Source organism: Cuculus canorus, chromosome 4, assembly GCF_017976375.1.
Source record: "Cuculus canorus isolate bCucCan1 chromosome 4, bCucCan1.pri, whole genome shotgun sequence".
Classification (NCBI taxonomy): Eukaryota; Metazoa; Chordata; class Aves; order Cuculiformes; family Cuculidae; genus Cuculus; species Cuculus canorus.
This window is the reverse complement of record NC_071404.1, coordinates 35,407,722-35,428,135: the sequence shown is the minus strand read 5'-3', so window position 1 is coordinate 35,428,135 and position 20,414 is coordinate 35,407,722. Positions and strand designations below refer to the sequence as shown.

The 20,414-nt window shown below is 41.7% G+C and overlaps 2 protein-coding genes across 3 annotated transcripts in view; both read left to right on the top strand.

Annotated features, from left to right (window-relative positions):
- STOX2 (storkhead box 2) overlaps positions 1 to 20,414 on the top strand; it is a 127,475-nt gene that overhangs the window by 19,252 nt on the left and 87,809 nt on the right. The window contains exon 1 of one of the 2 annotated variants that reach the window (XM_054064952.1): positions 1,438 to 1,577. The exons of the other annotated variant lie outside the window; for it this stretch is intronic. The gene's annotated coding sequence lies outside the window, so the exon portion shown is untranslated. Of the gene's footprint in view, positions 1 to 1,437; positions 1,578 to 20,414 lie in introns of those variants that run through there. 2 annotated transcript variants of the gene reach the window in all.
- The window catches only part of LOC128852002 (storkhead-box protein 1-like), a 67,000-nt gene that overhangs the window by 43,588 nt on the left and 2,998 nt on the right, over positions 1 to 20,414 (top strand). The gene's annotated exons all lie outside the window — the stretch shown is intronic.

Here is a 20,414-nt window from a genome sequence, read left to right as displayed (position 1 = left end):
GCTCTTCAGTGGTGGTCAATAGGAGAACATTGATCCAGGGACCTTCCTGGCTGGAGGAGGGTACCTCGCTGTGCCTTTGCAGTGAATTGGCCCCAAAATCATTATGATGGTCTGGGCTTGTGAGAACTTGCTGCCTTGGATAGTAAATGGTCAGCAGTGTGTTGGTTTGAGTGAGAAGGTCAAATAGAAGAGGATCCCAGGAGTAGTCATGTAGGAAGAGATCTCAGGAGGTCTCTGATCCAACCTCATACACAGGGCTGTGAGATCAGACCAGGTTGCTCAGGGCTTGATCCAGTCGGGTGTTTGAAAGCCTCCAGGGACATGGAAAGCATACCCCACTGGGAAACCCATTTTTGGACACTCTTGATGATTTGCTGATCATTACCACTTGGTACTTAGAGCAGACAGAATCGGTCAGAAGTAAATGCATACTGTCATTCCTTCGCTCTGTAGATGTTCCTGAGACTCTTGTTTATTTAGGAGGCAGTGTAAGCAATGATGCCACATGCCTGGGACACTTCTACATGATGCTTCCTGCCATGAGGAGGTGGATGCAAGGTCTGAGGATCTCATTTTCCTCTTTTGGGAGTAGGTGTAGAGCAGGCAAAGCCATCCTGCTGACTAGGGGAAGAGGGGGGTGGGGGGAAGAACCAATCCAACCCCTTCCATCTGTGGTTTTCCCTGCCCTTTTTGCAAAAGTCAATTCTACATGATGGAGTAGGGATTGTTGTGCTGTCCTTTTTTCCTCAGTAAGCTATACATCCGTTCTGGCTGAAATAGCCTGCCCTGGATTGGTGACATGGTAGCTGTCACTGTGGTTAATAGCAGGGCTGAGCCTTGGTGTGTGCCGTTGGCAAAAATCATTCTTGCTGTTTGCCTTTGGACACAGGGTTGGGGCATGGGGAAGGTGTAGCGCCTCCCTCAGTGCCCAAGATCCCCAGTGTAAGCCTTCAAAGAGGTGGGCACCTCCCAAAACCTCAGCTGGGGATGGAAAGCCAAGCCTCTCTGGGCAGGACACAGCCCAGGAGGTGCCTATTGGACTCCCTGTGCATTTGTATTTTCTAATCTGCTGCCTAAAGCATTATCTTGCTTGCTTAGGCAAGTCATTCACCACATCAGGAGCGTGTGGGAAAATAACCCAGTCATACTGACTGGTTTATTAAGTAGAGGAAAAGAAATGATTGTGTGGTTGGGCATTTGAAGCTAGCTTGGGATTCTTTTTATTCTTTTAACAACACCCTGAAAAAAATGCAGTGTGAATGGGTGTGAAATATAAAGAGTTTGCTTCCTTCTTGCATAGGCATACATCCAAAAAAAAGCGAAAGTAAATGTACAGACAGCTACTCCTAAATGCTTTGATAGGGATTTAGGGGATCCAAAGGCTCAGTGTGTTTGACTGGTAGGACATCGGATCTTCTGCGCTCAAATTAGCTTTGAATGCAAAGGAAGTCTCTGACACAGAAGAGATGAGAAGCTGCAGTGACCACCTGGGGTGTTTCAGTTGTGCTGCTCAGTCACCCAGAGTCTACTTCTCTTGGTTCTTCATTTGTATTTGAAGAGAGGACCCCAGCAGTAATGTAAGTACGGAAGGACAAACCACGTCCTGTGGTCGAGGCAGCAGCAGGAGGATGCAGTGGGTCAGATGTGAAAAGGGACTGATGCTTGTTACCACGGCAGGGAAAAGAAGAAAAAAATTGTCTGGGCTAAGGCAATTCTGAGTTCCTGCCCATTAAAAATGCAGTTATTTTGCTCCTGTGAGATGTAAACTGGATTTCACAGCTACTGTTTGCTGTTGCTATTTAGGAGATGGCAGGGAAACAGAACAGGATAATGTTTTCTATTGCAATAGAAATGGTGGTGTAAATAATTCATTTGCTAATTGATAGACACTGTTCTAATGACAGAGGTCTTTAACAGGTTAGTTGTATCATATCAAACCTTGTATTCTAGAGGTGGCTTTTCCCTCTATTTGGTGTGAATGCAGTTGTGTGGATTAATCGCATTATAATGCAGCCAAACAGCTCTTGTCCCTGCTTGACTCAGAGTGCTTTTGGGCTTGATATATATCCGAAAAATCACATCCAAGTTTTACAAAGTATATTTTGGAAGTAAAGGCTGAAGTTTAATTAAAAAAACCAAACAAACCACTTTTTTTCCCTCTAGTAGATCAGGTCATGCAGCCTGATTGCCTGGCCCATCTGTTACCGTTCATAAGTATGTTATTTTAAAGAGCAATAATAAATGATATTATGTAGTTATCTACTTTTGTATGCCTCTTGGCTTGTCAAGCACTGTCATTATATTGACTGCTGTTCTTAAAACAGGATTTTGGTTAAAATAGTATATACCTGCCATCTGGTTGAAAAATGTAAGCTTCCTACACTACCAAGTGGAGTTGTACTGTGGTATGAGGAATAGCTTGTGTTCTTTTGAAAATAGCAGCTGATAGCAGGTTGCAGAAATCAGCCAGTTATCAGTTGTCATTAAGCTATTTGATATCTGACACACATGGAAAACATGCTATTTTTAAGTATGCAATTATGTTATTGAACTACTTCCTTTCCTTTCCTTTCCTTTCCTTTCCTTTCCTTTCCTTTCCTTTCCTTTCCTTTCCTTTCCTTTCCTTTCCTTTCCTTTCCTTTCCTTTCCTTTCCTTTCCTTTCCTTTCCTTTCCTTTCCTTTCCTTTCCTTTCCTTTCCTTTCCTTTCCTTTCCTTTCCTTTCCTTTCCTTTCCTTTCCTTTCCTTTCCTTTCCTTTCCTTTCCTTTCCTTTCCTTTCCTTTCCTTTCCTTTCCTTTCCTTTCCTTTCCTTTCCTTTCCTTTCCTTTCCTTTCCTTTCCTTTCCTTTCCTTTCCTTTCCTTTCCTTTCCTTTCCTTTCCTTTCCTTTCCTTTTCCTTTCCTTTCCTTTCCTTTCCTTTCCTTTCCTTTCCTTTCCTTTCCTTTCCTTTCCTTTCCTTTCCTTTCCTTTCCTTTCCTTTCCTTTCCTTTCCTTTCCTTTCCTTTCCTTTCCTTTCCTTTCCTTTCCTTTCCTTTCCTTTCCCTTGTTGAAATGTGTTGGCTTGAGTGGACTGGAAAGCGAAGTCCTCTTTAATATCCAGGGAATAGATGTACTGCAGACTGCAGGTGTGCCAGACTGTGTATCATCTCTGTCATCAAAAAGTGGTTTTGAGAGGGTTGTAGAAATAAATTTTGTGCTCCTGTACTCTAGAATGTAGGTATTTAAAGAGAAATATCAACTACAAAGAACCTAGGAAACAGAAATATGTGGAACCAACTGGTAGAAGATTGTACAAGTAGAACTTGTAATGAAAAAGATGCATTTTATTTTAATATGTATTTGCATTTCTGCTAGGAGAAAATAAGTCTTGGGATCAACTAAAGCAGAAACACTAAAGACATAATTATTTGCTAAACCTGGGCAAGGCACCAAAGACTCTCAGAGCCAGAGGCTGGTCACTAACATGAAAGCTTAATGCTAACCGCTAAGCAAGGATTCATGTGCAATGCAGGTCAGAGGACGCTGCTGGAGAAGGTGGTGAAGCATGGTGATGCTATGACCTGTTCCCGTGTAATACATTTGGAGTTAAATGGTAATTACAGACAATAAGACAGAAACAGTGTGCTGAAAAGGAGGTTTAAATATTACTTTTATGAGTAGAAGCATGAACAAAAAGAGCAATCAAAATAGGATAGGGTACTGTAAGGCTATCATTTTACTTAGACATGGTACAATGAGGTATTATTTTCATGTGTGCTGTGGGTTAGACTAGTGTTTTGAGGACAATGAGGAGTTTGTTGTGCCCACTGGCAACCCACGCAATCTCTCCTCCTGTACGAAGATTGACTGGAAAATTAAGGTCTTTGCTGTTTCAGCTTCAGTCCAATCTTGGTCAGGTTTGAATCTGTTGGGTTTGAATCTGAATCCTCTTGGCTTTTCAAATGACATCTGAGATTCAAGTTGTGAAAGGTCTCTAGTCATTTTCCTTTTAAAAGTTACTTCACCCACAACCATCCATCCACGATCAAAATGCATTCAGTTTCATAATTAAAAGTTTTAGAGTGTTAACAGTCATCAGAGCTATGTTCTAACAGAAGGTGTAGGTTTGTTCTAATAGAGGTTGTGGTTTGTTTATTGTTCGTTGACTTTACCTCAACAGAGGAGTATTTGAAAATTTCATTATGAAGACTAATCACATCTCCCTTGCTTCAGGCTTTTGGAGACCTTCTTAGGCCATCAAAGCAGCTTCAGCAATCTCAACGTTTTGGCAACATTGCTACTGTGCTGACCATAAAAAGACTTGAAGCTGATGCAGAGAGCACTCCCAACAGTGGAAGGTTTGCAGGACTTGAGTGGTCCCCGCGAGCAATTTCAGCTCTTAAGCACTCCTTTCCAGGTGTGTGTACGTATGCCACCTCCCTGCGTTTTCTTGCTAACTCAGCTGGTGTTTCCAGTGAAAAGCTGAGCGAAGGCTGGCAGAGGAGGTGGGGCAGAGACCCTTTGTGGAGTAAAAATGAGGATGTTTGACAGTTCAGGGCAGTTTTTCACAGAAAATATCTCTTCCCAGACAGCTTACAGTTATTTGCAATTCCTATTCTCAAATTTAGTAGCTAACCACTCATCTGTCCCGGTACACTCCTCCTCCCCTCCCAGCCACCAGTTCTCCCTGTTTGCTCACTTGCTTACAGGCTGACAGGAGCAAATTTACTGCCTAGTTTGGTCCCCTTTGGCTCAACCTTTGCAAGCTGTTTCAGCTTCCACACCCTGGCGAAAGGTTAGTGAAAGCCCATTTATATGCCTCTCTTTCTTTGATTTCTAATATTTTCATGTGTTTATCTGCACTAATATAGGTTCATCAGACAGCTTATAAAAAAAATTAAGTAATCTAAGTCTGTCTTGTGGGGGGGGTTTGCAGAGAAAACTGGGAGGGAGAACAAGCACTTGTAGGTCAAATGTAGCTGTGTAGGCAATTTTATTGAAGGACAGAACAGAGTATGGTGTTTTACTTCTCACATTTGAGGGAAAAAAAAAGTGTTAAAAACACTGATTGTAGTTGAAGAAAGCGTTTTTAAGTGTATCAAAAACCTGCAAAGATGATCAGGAGTGGTGTGTGGTAATTAGTTATTGCTGTGCAGGCAAGATCCTGGGAAGCAAGGATGTTTCTCGAAGGATCTCAGTTGTTTTGCTATCACGCAACAGAGTTTTCCTTTCTGTATACTGGAGGCAGATGCCAATAATACTGGATTTCGTGGTGTGTTACTTGTAGTGTCTGTATGAGGAGGTTATGAAATGATGTAAGAACACGATAGCAAAAAGCAGTTGTTTTTTTCAGATGGCTTCTAACAGTATTGTGTGTCCAAGTGAATTCATTGTGTCAGGTGTAAATGTGAGAACTTATTCTCAGCAGTCCTGAACTGCTAAACTTTTCCCACTAGAAACTTATCTTGGAAACGAGTTTTCTGGGACATCATCCTGGTGCCATTCTCAGGTTAATTGTTCCATGGCAATATTTCTTATGGAAGCTTAAGTCATTTTCTCACCTTCTCAAGTTATGACCTCTTTGCGTCAGTGGGGAATCTGGTAACACCATATTTAGGCCACCAAATGCACTGTGCTATCAACGGATTTTTCCCCTCTTTTTTTAAGGGAAGCAGGAGGTGTGGGAAAGGAACTATAAAACTGATTTTGTTTGCAGCAGCATATATATTGCCTTTTGTTTAGGGCAGAATCTTTTCTTTGGCTTGGGAAAGCCAAAGATAAGGGAGCTAGAATGTGAAAATTTTCTCACCATGGCCTATATCCCTTGAGAAAATTTCAGGTGTGCCAGAAAATATGTACTCTGTCTGACCACGCAGCCTTCAAAGCAGCAGCAGCCACAACGGCTGTGGGATTGCCTAGGAAATTATGAGACAAAGAAGAACTTTCCAGCACCCAGCATATATCCCAAGTACCTTGCTAAAGGGTAACAGGTGATAAGAGTCTCTCATCTTCCAGTTGGGAGTTTCCCAGGAGCAGCCTCCAGGCTCTCCATTTAGCCCTGGGGATGCTGGTCCCTCTTGTTCCTGCTTCCTTCCAGAGTAACCACAGCCTTTCCCTACTGTCACGTTGCTCAAGAGGAGAGCTTGTGTGATGAAGTTCAGGATCAAGTTCAACAGGCAAGGTCCAATGTAACCTCTCTAATATGAAGATTTTTTTGGTGTAGTTTTAAGTTTTTGATGAGTATCATGTAGTAGTTGCTGGTCCCAACAAGTATTCTGTGTATATATTATTGAGCATATTGCATAGAAAATGTGTGTTTTGGCTTAAGATGAAAAAAAAAAAAAGACTTTTAAAGTCTGTAAACTTGGCATGATGTACTCTTAGTGGCAGCAGTAATAGAGGCAACGTGAGATCAGCCTTCAGTAATGAGGACCATCAGGGTAGTATGTTCTGGAATAATGGCTTTCCACAGTGTAAAAAAGAAGATATTTAGAGTTGTACATGTACAGTGTAGGGCGCGCGTATGCATGCAATTAGCAGCCTTTCTGTTTTCCTTAAGATACCTCAGGCATTTATGGGTTGAATCTTAAATTTAAAAGCTCTGAAGACAACTGCTTTCAGATTAAGGAATAGCAGATTTATAATTTCTGGTACAACTTAAATTTTGACACTCTCCTACTTCTGGGTTATGATGGACAAACGCTTTTTTGGGGTATGTGTACGGACCTTGCTATCTGCATACTGGAACTTATGTGACTATTTTCTGTTTCTATGATCACAGAAACTGTTTAGGAAAGGATACATTACTGTTGTTGGTTTACAGTTGAGAGCAGGAGAGCATATTATAATCACATACACATATTTTACCCCAGGATTCTGCTTCATATTAGCTGCACGATAAGTGTATGAAGGAAAATACAGCGAGGGCCACTTGGATCTGGGCTGTTAGACTGGGAAGTGTGTCCCATGACAATGCACTTGTGGCATTACTGCATTGCCTCAAGTGTACATACAGCTTTTCACCAGCTGGGTGTCTTCATAAGAAGATACAGGGAGAGCTTGAAACTAACATGGTTCACCTGAAGTTATGCAAGGATCCTTGTTAAACTTCTTTTGCTGTAGGGGAGATTTGTTACATGACTATAGTTATGTGCAAAACCAATGGATATGAAGTACTCGTTGTGCCCTGCTGAAGAGGATGGTTTTGGTGTGTTCAGTTCCTGTGAGCTTGGGAGGCCAATGGACACATGTGTTTGTAATCCTGTTGAAAAAGATGTATTTCTGCTCTAGATAATATAAAGAATTACATAGAGCTTTAAAAGAGCAATGTAATTTGGACTTTTAAACCATGAAAATATAATTAAAACTTTTCTTTGACTACAGGAAAGATACAAGCGTTCACATGTACAAGTGGTGTATTACATTACCTTCTTGGATAGCAAGCAGAAGCCCACGCAGTGCTGTACTTGAGAACTGATTTGGTTGCCCTTGGATCAAGGTCTTGCCTAGATTAAAGGCTCAGACTAAGTTACGTGAGGTGCTGCAACGGCGTGTATACTCTTTGGTCATGATAAATGCAAGGTTATTTGACTTATTTTACATCTCGGGTAAAAGCCCTGGGGCTCATAGTGCAGGGATATAATGTTCAGCGCCTGGTAGCTTCATTATGAATTGACTATTAAGAATAAAGCAAGAGTGCTGGCATATGTGCTGCTGGGTTGGTTTCATCATGCTGACAACTCCCAGCTGAAGCCCTGCTGAAATGCAGGTTAACTTGTTTTGAACAGGGACATGCTGAATTCAACCAGCTAATGCAGATCTAAAGCAGACCTGCCAAATTCTCGAGGTTTGCCTGATGCGTGATGCCTTCTCAGCTCTGCTTTAAATGGATATTTGGCATCATTGCCACCTTATTCCTGCAGCCCAGCAGAGATGCTGTGCGTTCAGCGGGGCTGCAGGGCGAGCCAGCTAGGGCAGCTTGTGACCACAGAGCAGAGTCCTGAGCAGTTCATCTCACTTTGGATAGCCAGGGGACTTGCCCAAGGAAAGAGAGGGGGCAGAAGCTTTCCACTTCCTCCACCTTAGTGCCTACCCTTCTCTTCTTACTTCAGATAGACCCTACTGGAGCCCTTGGATTTATAGGACAAAAACATAAGACTGGAAAACTATAAGTTTTTATAGGAAAACTTAGGACTGAGCTGTCTGGCATACTGCCAGCTTAGCTTATGGGCAGAAATAAAAGAAATAGAAAGGATGACTCCCTTGTTTTCCTCTGGGGAAGGGAAGCCAGCTGCAACAAGCCGGCTGTCTGTACTTCCTTTTCCTTGCCAATTTATATACATGAAGGAGAAGTAAAGGATAAGCAGAAAACTTGGCCAGTTGCATGGATTCATAAGGCAGAACGAAGCACAGCGATGGACCTTTATTCAGTCTGTGTAAGACAGAAAAAAAGATGTATGTATGAGTTTTTCCCTCTACTCCAGAAAATCTCCTTTCATTCCAGTCTGGAGCAGAAACTATCAGTTTGGGAAAGCTTAATTTTTTCAGTAAGAACGTTTATACCGTAACATCTTCATACCAGTTTTGTGTTTATGAACAGCACGGAGACCTTGAACATTTCATGTTTCATGTAAAATATGAGACCTTACATTTTCATGTCTGTGCAAGCAGGACATGCTTGTTTCATGCAATATGTATGTATGCAAATAACTTTTTTTTCTATGACCTAACTTCCTTGAACAGGTTTTAATCTTGATCAACTTTGTTGTATTAGATTTTGAGTAGAATGCTAATAAACTAGTTAAAATGCAAAAGCTTTGCTTCTGGAAAATATTCCTAGTTCATTAAATGGATCAGAATTCATAGTCTGCTACAAGACAATTTCTGTTAATCTTCTTAAAGGCAGCAGATAAGATTTCAGAATCAGATTAAATAGTTGTATCCCACATTAGGAGACCTCCTTGGTTCTGTCTGACAATCAATAAATCCTCTTCAGGCTTGCAGTTCAGCCAGTCTACTTTTACCTCTTGTGGTGTGTGTAAAGGATCTTTTATAGACTGTTAATGCACGTTTATTTAGAAGTTGAAAATTACATAGGAGGTTTAACCTTCCCGTATGTTTGTTTGTCTTTGCTTTGTTTCTTTTAGCTGAGAGTAGGGAGAAATGGACACTTCTAGCTCACTTGAATTTAGGATGAGAGGTGAAGGCACTGTGTAGACCATGTCCCACTGAGCTCTTTGGCCATCATGAGTGTTTCGTGATTAAATCTCATGCTGAGGGTGCTGTACGCTCCCCCACCCAGCCGCCCAGTGTCTCATCTCACTATCAGCATGAATTTCCTACTGTGTAGATGTGGGAGGCAGGTTGACAGCTTGCTCACAGACAGAACACAGGATACTAGATGGGAAGAGAGTGTGAAAAAACATCTGCTCTAAGCTGGTACTGAAGATGTTTGCATAATTTATTAGTATTTTTAGAAAACATGAGTAATTAAGGAAATAAATATTTGTCATACATACAACATATCGTGTTGTTTAATATCGAATGATGTCATTTTTCAGTGGTGCTGTGCCTGTTACCTCTGTATGCAGCAGAGGGCACTACACGGTGCTTAGCTTTTAAAGTACAGCAAAGTTCTGCAATTTTATTCATTACCCAGAAACCTTCCTTAGGAATACTTCTTGTGTTACCATCTAGTACTTTTTTGTGTGCCTTTGTCAGATTCTTTCCATTGTGCCCTCATAAAATCTAGAGAGATGGCCCATCCAAAGGAAGTCTGTTGGCGGTTTTATGTGTTTTGAAAAAAAATCAAACATTGTACTCATTTTATTAGTTCATCTGCAGTCATCTCTGTCATTATGGTGACTCCTAAGTTTCCAGGCATAATCATGATGAAGCTGGGGAAGACCCAGACAAATCTCTTGTTCCACAGTGATGATGTAGGCAAACTCCTAGAAAAATAGGGTTAGAGTTTGAAGAATTTGCTAACCAAGAGCAACCACTGCAAAACTGGAGACTGAAGTATTTTCATGATTTCTACAGGCAGGATGTTTTGCACAGTGGCGTTTTCAACAGAAGAATAATCCAAAATAACGTTTCTCAAGCTGTCTGATACAAAAATTGTGTGGGACAATTCATTACAAGTTTCATAACCCTATACTAAAAAGTAGTTTATATCGCTGCTATCTTTTGAGTACATTCAACTTTCCTGGTTCAAAAATAGATTGAGGCAAGAGTTTATTATATTTAAGCGCAACACATCAGGGATGAAAACATTCTTTACAGTGAGAGATGAGAAGGTGAACTGTTACTTCTCTGAAGAGCGAGCATATTGTGGCCAGTCTTTGTTAGACATGTTTGTGCATGCAACCTTGGTTGTAAATTCCAGTATTAAGTAATGCCACTGCTGAATTCTTTCTATATTGAGAGCAATGCTGTCCTCAAAAAATAAAAATGTTTGAAGTGCCCAGAAGCCACTATTCCATCAAATCGGGCAATGTCAATAATGTATAAATCTGTGCTAATATATAGATGACATAATCATATGGTGCAATGACATGATGCTTCCGCTTCTAGCTATAATGCATCATGTGATACACTTTAAAGTTGTTGCTCATCCACACGCTGCTTGTTGTGGCCAAAATGTTTTTTTTTTGGGAAATAAAAGTGAGGGGAGGTGTGTTCAAAAGAAAAAGGAGGTGATTCTTGCCAGAGGGAATAACCTGCATGCAGGACTTCTGGCTGTATGGTGCTGTGGGTGCAAGAAGTTTATGTAGGTTGACGGGGAGACTGGGCAAGCCTTTCGCAGAGAGATCTTACAGAGGCTACTCAACAGAGGAATCGCAGTAGGCACAGCAAATCTTTTGAGTTGAAAATGTGGGGGATAGAGATTATTAGGGAGGAAGTATGAATGCCACCTTCTTCTTCCCTGGCTGTGCATTGCTGGCATATTTAGAAGGCTGAATATTGGACTAGATGTGTGTTGAGGATTGCTGGGACCTTCCTTCTAGTTTAGTGGTCTTATAATTCAAATTTAAAAAAATGAAGCTGTTGAAAGCAATTCTTGAGCAAATGAATTATGAATGTAAAGCAGTTTCAGGTGCCTGACAAACTGCATTCATTGCTTGGGTATCAGAATATCACAGAATCACTAGGTTGGAAAAGACCTCTAGGATCATCAAGTCCAGCCATTCCTATCTGCCACTAAACTGTGTCCCCGAGCACCTCATCTACCTGTATTTTAAATACCTCCAGGAATGGTGACTCCACCACCTCCCCGGGCAGCCTCTGCCAGTGCTGATGACCCTTTCTGTGAAATTTTTTTTTCTGATGTCCAGTCTGAATCTCCCCTGGTGCACCTTCAGGCCATTCCCTCTTGTCCTGTCCCCTGTCACTTGGGAGAAGAGACCAGCTCCCTCCTCTCTACAACCTCCTTTCAGGTAGTTGTAGAGAGCAATAAGGTCTCCCCTCAGCCTCCTCTTCTCCAGGCTAAACAACCCCAGTGCCCTCAGCCGCTCCTCATAAGACTTGTTCTCCAGCCCCCTCACCAGCTTCGTTGCTCTTCCCTGGACACGCTCCAGAGCCTCAACATCCTTCTTGTGGTGAGGAGCCCAGAACTGAACACAGTACTCAAGGTGCGGTCTCACCAGTGCTGAGTGCAGGGGCAGAATAACCTCCCTGGACCTGCTGGTCACACCGTTTCTGATACAAGAAGCCATTGGCCTTCTTGGCCACCTGGGCACACTGCTGGCTCATGTTCACACAGCTGTCAATCAACACCCCCAAGTCCTTCTCCTCTGTGCAACTTTCAAGCCCGACTTCTCCTAGTCTATAGCACTGCAGGACCCGGCATTTGGCCTTGTTAAACCTCATGCCATTCAGCCCAGCGGTCCAGCCTGTTCAGATCCCTTTGCAGAGCCTCCCTACCCTCCAGAAGATTGACACTTCCACCTAGATTAGTGTCATCCGCAAACTTGCTGAGGGTGCACTCAATGCCTTCATCCAGGTCATTGATAAAGACATTGAACAGGGCTGGACCCAGTACTGAGCCCTGGGTCACACCACTTGTAACTGGCCTCCAACTGGAGTTAACTCCATTTACCACCACTCTTTGGGCCTGGCCATCCAACCAGTTTTCCACCCAGAAGAATATAGAATATAAATATAAATCATAGTTATAAACCCACGCCTGTGGAGGATTTCTGCTGACTTTATTCTGATGGCTTTCAAGCCTTGCTTAAGAGCATGTTTTTCTAAATGTTTTCAAAAGCTACCTTCTCATATTTTTTTTAATAGCTTACTAGAATGAATAGTGAAATGAATAATTGTGATATTAATATTTCCGTGACCTCCTGTATTCTGTTAGTTCCTCCTTACCTCCCATATTCTGTTGTTTCCTCTCCATTTTGCAGGATGTTAGAATATTAAGTTGAGTAGTTGCTTTCTTTAATGTCTTATCCTGAGAGTCAAAGTATTTGAGCAGGTTACAAATGCTGTCTGCTATTCAAAACATAGAATTCTGGACTAAATTAATGTGTGTTCATTGCAGGAGTCCTGTGGCCACAGTAGTAACTCCAGTCTTGTCTATAGTAGAAAGGCAGTCAGTCCCAGCAGGGAATTACGGCTGTTATGTCCCACGCTTGCTGCATCTCCGTGCAGCAGAGTATCACCAGCACCAAAAGCATGGCTCAATGTCTTTGAAGGGAGTCTTCCATTTAGTTGCACTGTAATTTTCCTAGCCCTGCACTGACATTTTTACTGAGCAAGTGGAGCACATCTCAACACAGCTGCAGCTCACGTAGGGCTTTGCACAGGAAGATGAGGCACACCAGCCTGCTGGTAGGATGTTCTCCTGCCTGAGGAGGGCTTGTCTTCCCCACATCTGCCAGGAAGACCCAGGAGCAGAGCAGGGTGTGGAAATGCCAGGTGGTAAAAGGATGCTGTGGGTGCCTGGAGCATGTGGGCACTGTCTCCTAGCGAGGGGCGGTGAATGCTGTATTTTCGCCAGCCTCCGGAAGAACAGCTTTTCCCTTGGCTGGGTTTTGCTGCAGCCAGCTGGCCTGTCTGGGCTTGGGAGAGTGCTCAGAAGTACATGCTCCGAGGTTTGATCTGCATTGCTTTAATCATCCCAAACAAGCCAGTCTTGTCTACATGCAAATACTCAGTGAGTGTTGAACTGTGTCATCCTTTTGTGTTTCATTTGACAGTTTCGTATTTTTCTTAGTTCGGTATCTGTTGTGTCTTACAAGAACCAGAAACTACCCCCTTGCTTGGAGTTTACCCTTTTGCTTATTTGGGTATATGGTTTCAGGTAAGCATCGGTATTTCAAGTCCTTCGGCTTTCCCCTTCTTTCTAGCTCTGAGCAGAAAGTGCCGGTGGTGGGACTGGTGGGATGGTGTAGAGGCAGGCAGGCATGCCTGCTGGGAACTGAGCTGAGGTGGGGCAGAATGAGTGCTTAGATGTAAGATGATGTCAGCGTGAGCCTGGGGCTGGTGGGACTTCCTCTTACAGGAGAAAGGTTTAGGTGTGGTAGTGAGCCCTCTGAGCAGTCTCCATTCTTCTTGCTATGTTAAATCGCTGCTACATTAAAAGTATGTTCCTTTTTTCCTGTGCCATTCTTTCCTATGTCAAACAAAACTGGTTTATCGTAAGTCTCCGGAAAAAATATTTTTTTTGTTTTTTTTTTTTTTTTCCCCAGGTGATATTCTACAGATAGTTTAGGATTAAAGATATACAAAAGATTGGGATCATTTGTATCTGTGTGTTTCAAAAGCTACCCTGTCTCTCTATATGCCTGTGAGTTTAAGGAAAGCTGACATATAGCCCACATACAATATGTGCATGAGGAACACCTTTTTGATCTCTTGTTAGGATGCAGGGCTGGCACTAGGAGATGCAAGCGCTGTTCCTAACTCTGCTCTCTGTGTGGTACTGGGCAAGCTCCCTAGGATGCTCTGGAGACCAAGCAGTGCACTGGAATATTCCCTTTTTAGAACTTGATTGTGGGGCCTCCTGGGAACTGATTTTCTCCTTGTTTTTTCCTGGGATGCTGGAGCTCAGTGAGAGCCAAGAGCATTTGCAGTTGTGGGACTTGGGACTTCTGTGAAAAATACATTTAAAACCATCATCCTTTTATTCATGAAAGATGAAGCAAGTGAAATCACTGGACAGCTTTTAAAAATGGAGTGTACTAGATTGTTTCCGTCTGTCTAACTAGCTGTCATATCTCCTGGAGATACTTACAGAAATGCTTCAAGTAATATATTCTGTCATTAATAGACCATACTGTCACATGACTTGAGAATCCAAACACTTGGAAATTTTTTTCCTTCATTTCTTTTCATTTTAAATTGTGGATTTGAACAGGGAGAAGATGGGTAGTGATTTTACATATTTAGAAAGAAGGGCCTTTTTCCTGCTACGGATTGAGGTTTTCATTCTATTTGCATTAATGTATGAAATGTAGTGTTCTTTCTTCGTAGTAGAATGAATAAAGATGCCACCAAAAAAAAAGTTGTTTCCTCTGTAGACTTTGTCTCTGTACAGTTGTCAGTCTTGTGCCTGTTAATTTTTACTGAAGTAAGGATTTCTTCTAGTTAAACTTCATGCTCCCACAGATTTTCTATTTCCCTTTATTAAAGAAACAGTGCAAACAAATTCATTGAGAATTCTAGAAAACAATGTTGTGGGAGATGAAAAGTATGTTTGACTTTGTTTTTTCTTCATATAGAAATGGGAAACGTAGCATTGTGTAAATGCACTTAGACCATCTCAGACTATTAATACGCGGGAGGGAGGGAGTCAAACACTACAGTTGAGCAGGTGATGTTCATGAGTCTGTCTGTGTAACACTTCCTACACTATCAGGTGGGTGGAGGGGTGGGTGTAGACTTCTTTATGCTGGCATAAAGTCTCAGACGCTGCATTAGGTACAGTGCCAGGCTGTCGTAGAATCATAGAATGGGATAGTTTTAGTTGGAAGGGGCCTTAAAGATCATCCAGTTCCAACCCCCCTGCCACGGGCTGGGAAATCCCACTAGATCAGGCTGCCCAAGGCCCATCCAACCTGGCCTTGAACACTCCCAGGGATGGGGCAGCCACAGCTTCCCTGGGCAACCTGTGCCAGCGCCTCACCACTCCCATAGTAAAGAAATTCCTCCTTACGTCTTGTCTACATCTGCCCCTCTCCAGTTTATACCCATTGCCCCTACTCCTGTCACTGCAAGCTTTTGTAAACAGTCCCTCCCCATCTCTTCTGTAGCCCCTTCAGTTCCTGGAAGGTTGCTATAAGGTCTCCTCAGAGCCTTTTCTTCTCCAGGCTGAACAACCCCAACTCTCTCAGCCTCTGCTCGTATGAGAGGACATATACTACTTGTATACCTACGAATGTGAAGAGGATCTGATCCAAGCTATCCTGTGTGGATCTTCTAGCACATAGCTTTGTGTGATGGTGTCAATAAGCACACCCTGCATCCCATTTACATCCTGGTAATTCAGAGAATCTATCAAATGCTGAAAAATGCCCTACTTTCAGGACTCTTGCCAGCAGGTAAAATTACACTAACTACTTTTAATCCTTCAGTCACTTTAGTTGCAGTACAAGAACACTGTGAAACTTTGGCTAGTGGGAAAATAACATAGAAGCTCTTTGTCCAAAAGATACAGGAAAGTAGGTGTTTACAAATAGACTTTATTATTGTAACACTGGTTGTTAACTGTAGCTGAGGGCAGTAGCATTACTGTAACTGCAGACAGAAAACACTTTCTGTGATTTTCAAGGGGTTAGATGGTCACACAGTGACCTTTTTATCCTGATTTTCAGTGGCTAATTTGTCAGCTAAAATATGCTAATTATTTTCCTAACACTGTATTTATACGTAATTGGATTTTATGTGCTTAGAAAAGTGGCATTCTTTTTCTCTGCCCAGAAGATAATAACAATTAAAGAGAAGATAATGAGAACAATCATGAAGAGGAGGTGAGATGATCTAAGAACAATCTGTATTTTTGAGGATGGTTCATATGACAGGGCTTACTGACACACAAATAGTGCCTGTTGTTTCAGGACCATATGACAGAGGTTTCATCATGCATCATGCAGTGCTAGTAGGGGGGTTGCATCAACAGGGGGTAGTGAACAGGTAGAGGTAGCAGTTCCTAGAGAATGTAAAGGGTATAGCCAGTAATTAAAGCCTCCTCTCCCTTCCCTGCCTTGGAGGACCTGAGCTACTTCTGTTCTGTCTCCAAGCCAATAAGCAGGGCAGCTGTAAGTCTGTGATCGCCTTTTAACCCTTTCTTGAGCTGCAATATCAGTCACGTAACTCTTTGGCCCTCGGAAGGGTCAGCTGTGACTTGTGTCATTGCAGGAGAACACGTGGTAATTTGAGGGTACGTACTTGATCCCTGATTTTATGTGTGGGTACTGTGGTACCTACCTTTTATGTGGTGTACTGTGTATATAATATATAATATAGCCACCGCTAACATATGGAAAGCTTATTTTTTTGCAAATATGGGAGTAAATAAACAAGTTCAGCCCACATAAGTCATCAGACCAAGAGTGATAACTCATTGGCCATCTGCTTCTCTCTGCGGCATTGTTTTCCTTGCCTGCTTTTCAGATACAAAAATGTATCACAGAGAGCTTCAGTTTGCCATCTTCAAATAATTCAGCTGTCACAGTCATCCTTGGGGATGATGGGTGGTTGTGTTTTGATTCTGACCATGAAGACCATGACATTCAAGAATGAGCTGATTTCCAAAAAAGTCATGTATGAACTCGTACATTAAGTAAGAACATGATTTATCCAGTTTGTCAGAATACTATTTTGATACTGGAGTTTGATTTTCTTTAATCTAAAACCAGTGATCACGCTTTTTGGTAAATGTGAACCCTGGTTTGTGCAGGAATATGATCAAACATTGGTGTGAACATAATTAAATTTCTTTAGAGGCACTTAGTACCCAATAACTTGTGTCTGTCACTTGGGAGATGTTCCTGGTTGTAGTACCTGTAGTGATTTCATGCTGCTGGATACATCTCCATAACTGACTAAAGCTATTTTGGAAAGGACTTGTGCAATTTTTTCCATTAAGTGTATGCAAATGACTTTTTGTTTTCTGTGAAATGGCAAAGATAGCCCGAACATTTTCTGCGATTGCTCTTTCTTTTGATGACTGAATTTTCTCGCAGCTGGTAAGCTCAAGTTTCTTTTCTTAAAAATTATTTTATGAGATAGAAGTTTTCAATCTCTTACCTGATTGTTCCAGAGGTGGTGGAATATTGTTATTAGAATATGGATATGATGAAATTTCTTCTCTCAATCTGTTCTGTTTCTTCTTTCAAATCTGTTCACTAGGCTTTGCACTGATTTTCGAGGCATAGCAATCTGAGAGAATGCAGTTTTCTAAAGTGGTACAGATGAATAGGAATCTGTTCAGACAACCTCTGAATTGAGATCTTGACACTTTCAAAGTGGCCCGGTCAACATCTTAATTTGCTAAAGAGCAATCTGTGTTACTGTAGTTGTGTTCTCAGAGATTAGTGTTCTTGTTTGGTTTGTTTGTCTTTTTTTTCTTTAGATAGGGAAGAAGTAAAATGTGTTGGAAACTTCTCTAACTGGTTACACCAAAACAACAAGCAGAAATAAAGATTTAAATGAGCTGTTGATAGAATACATTTATGAAAAAATATCACACTTCTATAATGTTAGCGGTATATGTGTCATTACAATTGCCTTACTCATCAGAAATACGGGATATTAAAAAAATGTTAATATTGAATCATCAGCATTCTTTTATAACTAATGGGCAGTCAGTTACTTCAGTTGAGGATGGAGTACTAGTAGTTTTGTTTTATACTGTTTATTTTTTCTGTTGGACAAACCAGGCTGACTGACTAGTCAATATTGCAAGCAGCATGAGTTGAAGGCAAGCCCAAACTGTGTCTGTGAATTATTGCTTCTGGCTCCTAGGGAGTTCTACACACCTGATCTCCTCTAACAAAAGGTAACTACCTACCAGGGTTCCTCTAGGGACACTTTTTTTAGCTGCACAGTTTGCTGAAGCCTGGGTGCAGGTTACAACTACCTGGGGTTTGTTCTTACTTTTCTTACGGGGCTAGGGAGCCTAACAGACAGGCAGAGATCACTATGTGTCTTGTGTTGATTCCTGCCATGAAGAGTGAAGATTGAATACAAGGAGCACTTTTGTATGCCAGGGCTGTGCCCAGCAGTGTCTATTCTCCAGTGTATTTCAAAGGCTTTGTACCGCTTCACTGGCCTAAAGTAGTGGCTCAAGGCAGAACCTCTGTTTCAGAAGACCCTCATCTTCTCTCAAACTGTGGAGAGCCAATACTGCCTGTGCAACTGAGACATGGAGGCATGTTCTTCTGTGTGCTAGTTTGAAGTGTTATAAAAGATGTCCGTGATCTATAATAAGAGTTTTGATGCTTCTTTAATCATCAAGTAACAGTAATTATTCTGCTTGCCCTTCTTTGCCATCCATTCTGCTCTATCCCACCTTGCATGTGATGTTCCTGAGTTTGCTATAATCTTTCAGTCCTTTTCCGTAGCTGGAACATTTCTGTGAACAGGCGTTCCCTCCTTTGAAGTTACCCAAATGATGTACATGTATCTAGAAGCAGAGGACAGCACCTTGTCAGGTGCGTGTGTAGTCACAGCAGTGGCAGTTTCTGTGGGCTGGGCTACACTAATTTGCAAATAATCCAACATTAAACACCTCAAATAATTTCAAACTGCAGAAGCCTGGTTCTTTGGGATCACCAGTGATTTAACCATGCATTTGCTGCTGGCTGGAGCGCTTGCTTACATTAATTGCTTCATCTAATTAAAGAGGTTTTTGGTGCCTTTCATGAGACTGAAGTCCGAAGGCCCCTTGGACTGTGGACACAACTGTGGCAACCAGCTGTGTTCCTCCTCAATAATACAATCTGTAAACCTGGACGTGGATGTTTCTATGCCTGTCTGGTGGAGCATCTAGCTAGAAGCTAGTGTGGATTTGGCTCATGAGACCTTATGAGATGAGCAAACCAAACACAAGTTTTTTTAAATTAACATAAAACTTATTTTTTTGTTGAGTTTAAGACACCCCAATGAGGAAAGAGAGGCATTGAGTGTTCAGGGTGGAGCAGGGGCCAGAATTTAATGTCCTGCTGTTTACCTCCAGGGGAATTCAAGTGGACAGGAAAACTCGATCACCTACCATTAGTTTTGAACCACAAAGCTCACCACTTGCAGCTGGAGCCTATGTCAGTGGCAGTGCACTGTTGTGTTTGCCACCTCCCCTACCCCGCTAGCAACTCTCTCATTGTTTAGACTGACAGTATTTCTGGGCAAAGCTGGTATGCCAAACTTTTTTTTTTTTGCCTACCTTGAAAATCCCATCCTCCTACATAATTTCTTGTACTCATTGTGAAAAAAATGCAGTGAAAAAAAGGCTTGTTAGTTTATGGGATAAGAGTGGATAAAAGAGGTCTCATAATCCTCATTCCTTTTGTATGCACTGGAAGGCTCTTGGCAGAAAGATAGCTGGATTTCCAGTGTGGCAGGGAACCACTGGGCAGATGATAGAGAAGATGATGCAGTAAAACCAATGTGTTACTTTTAAGTGGCTGGGTTTTGATAATTTCTGTAGGACCATTTACTACATAAATAATTAGTCTTTCCAGATAAGAAGTAGGGTACAATATACATTGGAGAGATTTATGAGAGCTAAAAGGTAACACGTATATTGGCAGCTATTTACAGCACTAATTTGTGTGTTTCATTTAATTCCTAAATTTTATTTCAAAAGCTTCAGACAATGAGGAATTATAATATGGTGGCTGAAAGCAAAGAAACTGAGAAGTGTATGAAAAGCCTGCGTATAATATCCATTCTTTTTATAAGGAATATTTCCTTTATGACCTCCTCCTGCTTTGTATTTAACATTTCAAAGAACTTTGGGGAACTGTCTGTAGGCTGTGTCTTCATGAAGCCAGTAGCCAAGGATTTAAAGTATTGTCATTGCTGGCCCAAAGCTGAAAACCGCGGGTGGTTTTAATCTCAGGGGGAGAGGGGTGGCTGTTTAAACCCAGCCTTTTGTGTTCAGATTAGGAATGCAGGAGGATAGACTTAAGGGGTGTTAGTGAGCGTTTTTTCATTGGCAGCTCAGTAATAACATCAGGCTTTGGAAATACTTTTTTTCCCAATTCTTTGTTATTTCAGTAATTACTGTGTGGTGGGTAGAAATCCATAGGGTTTGTGTTTTTTTAAGTACCACAGTAATGACATGGGGATGTGGGCAATAAAAAGAAGTAGTTGTTTTTATAACTTTTTACTCCTTGGATGACTGAGAGCACTTAAATGCCTTCTCGGATAGTCTATCATTGTTTCAGTCCTGGATGTCTGTGTTTATTTTGTCTTGGTTCCATCAGCT